Source organism: Camelina sativa, chromosome 17, assembly GCF_000633955.1.
Source record: "Camelina sativa cultivar DH55 chromosome 17, Cs, whole genome shotgun sequence".
NCBI classification, from domain to species: domain Eukaryota; kingdom Viridiplantae; phylum Streptophyta; class Magnoliopsida; order Brassicales; family Brassicaceae; genus Camelina; species Camelina sativa.
This window is the reverse complement of record NC_025701.1, coordinates 29,010,247-29,013,171: the sequence shown is the minus strand read 5'-3', so window position 1 is coordinate 29,013,171 and position 2,925 is coordinate 29,010,247.

Below are 2,925 nucleotides of genomic sequence, written 5' to 3'. Positions count from 1 at the left end.
CTCTACATTGAACAGACGCAACCATATGATTTTTTTTATGGTAAAAGACACAACTCTACAATGAACAGACGCAACTGTATGATTTTTTAAAAATAAATATTAAAAAATTATTTCACTAAAAGGTATGACGAAAAATCGTAATTGTTATTGACATTTATTCAGATTGCTATTATTATAGATTTCTAAAATCTTTAGTTACATGATAGAATAATGTTGGATATTGGAGATTAAAGTTCATATTATTTAGTTTCAGCATGAAACGAAAACTTTATGTCAGCAAACAATGATTTAATTATTAGTTATCTAATAAGAGACAAATAGTTCGAAAGACATAAACATTTAGATAAATATAACTATTAGAACGAAAAGTTGTGAATAAAATATGGTGAAAAGACACAACTATACACTGAACAGACGCAACCATATGATTTTTTTTTTATTGTAAAAGACACAATTCTACAATGAACAAACACAACTGTATGATTTTTTAAAATAAATATTAAAAATTTTGATTTAATTATTATGTATTTAATAAGAGACAAATAGTTCAAAAGACATAAACATTTAGATAAATATAACTATTGGAACGAAAAGTTGTGAATAAGATATGGTGAAAAGACACAACTCTACACTGAACAGACGCAACCATATGATTTTTTCTACGGTAAAAGACACAACTCTATAGTGAATAAACGCAACTGTATGATTTTTTTTAAAATAAATAATAATAAAATATTTCACGAAAAGGTACGACGAAAAATCGCAGCTGTTATTGGCATTTATTCAGATTGTTATTAGGCCATCTTTATAGGCATAATTTGGTGGGTGTTCTTGGGCTTATTTTATTTGGAAAAAAGTAGAAATTGGGCTTAGATCATAAAAACTGATCTTATTTGAGAACTGTTATTTGTTATGTTCTTGTGTGACGTGTTCAAATTTAATTGGAAACAAATTTTTGGTCCTCGAGAGATTAATCTTGTTTCATCTTCTTCGGTATTGTCGACCTAGGGTTCATTTCGTTCTCTCACAAACGGCGATTTCAATTTCTTCTCTTCGATTTTGTGCCAATCTCTTCGTTACCGTCTCCTCTGTCTCCGTGTCTCCGTCATATCGCCAAGCTCCTCGTCTCCACTTTCTCCGCTGTCTTGCGAAGCTCCTCACCTTCTTTGCAAGAAATCTCCTCGTATCCTCTATCTCGGCTGGCTCGCAAATCTCATCTCTGGCGAACGAAGGCAAAGTTAATCTCATCTCCTAGTCTAAGCCCACCGTCTCCACTGTCTCCTCTGTCTCCTCGGCGTCTCCTCGTCTCCTCGTCTCCTCTGTCTCCGGCGTATCGCCAAGCTCCTCGTCTCCACTGTCTACGCTGTCTTGCGAATCTCCTCAGCTCCTCTGCAAGAGATCTCCTCGTCTCCTCTATCTTGGCTGGCTCGCAATTATCATCTCCGGCGAACAAAGGCAAATGTAATATCATCTCCTTGGTTTCATCGATGTTTCATCGATTTAGGGTATTGAAATCTTTGAAAATCTTTGATTTAGGTTTGGATTTAGTATAATGTAAAAGGGTTTCGTCTCATCTGGCAAAGTTTTGATTAACATAGGATTTGTTTGAGTCAATTTTGAGTGTCGTGTGTTGTTTGAGTCAAACCTTGTGAGTCAATTTCGATTATGTTTGAGTGAATTTACAGTGATGATTAATCGATTTTGCTTGTTTGTTTATGAGGCTTGTAGGTGAGGTTATACATGGGAAATTAAATCGAGGAGACGGATCATCAAACCTGCATCATCAAACGATAGGAATCACAAGGTAAGTGTATATTGACAGTGTTGTGATTGTTGCTTGTTTGATTAGGTTTATTTCTTGCTTGTTTGATTGGTTTGATTAAAACTTGGATGATTTGAGTGGTGTTGTGGTTTAGGTAGTAGTGTAAATTTTAAAACTTTTGAGACTGAGTTATATATGAAAGCTTTGAAACTTGGATGATTTGAGTGGTGTTGTGGTTATCTCGGATGTATGATTAGGTATATTTACGTATATTTCTTGTACTTTAAGCTTTGAAACAAACCGTATATTTCTTGTACTTGAGTCTGAAATCTTTGTAAACGTAATTGAAGATTTTTAAAACTTTGAATTTTTTTTTAAAAACACTCAATGACCTTTATTTACTTCTGATTTGACTGAAGTAGGTAATGGTTATTGAGAATTTAAAGGCTCTAACAACTAAATACTTTTAATTTAATGATCCTCTTACCTTCTGTATATTACATCTGTAACACCCGCAAACCAAAGTTTGGTATTTTGGTAAGGGTGTCGATCGACACCTCCTAGTGAGGCATCGATCGACACCAATTGTGGTTGGTTTGGTCGGTTCAATTTTAATTGTCCGGTTTGCGTGGTTGGTTTAGGGAATCCCTAAATCGAGTTTTAAAGGAAGAAAATGACCTAGGGTCGTGTGGTTTTGTCTTATTCGCCGTTTTTGAGAGAAAACACAAAGAGAGAGTGTTCTTGAGCTTTTGGGAAGAGATTGAGAGATTCCTTGCTGTTCTTGGGAGATCCAAGGCTGGGAAGGTGCTAGGAGTGAGGGAATTCGTTCTTGTTGGTCAGAATCTTCCTGCAAAGAGGTGAGTGCATGACCATGGCTTATCTAAGCTAAGATCTCTAGATTCTATGTGTTTTGGTGCTTATGTGGTTGTTTCTTTGAGTTCTCTATGATATTTCGTTGCTGTCTGGGCTGGGTTTGGCTTCTGGGAGTGCAAGGAGCGGATTGGAGAAGATTGGAGGCGAGATTCGGAGTTTCTGATCGAGGGAAATCGCTGCTCGGCATCGGTGTCGGTCGACACCAGTTGGGGTGTCGGTCGACACCAACGCGAGGACGGCTCGGGACTTTGGCGAGTGTCGATCGATGCCATGTGGAGGTGTCGGTCGAC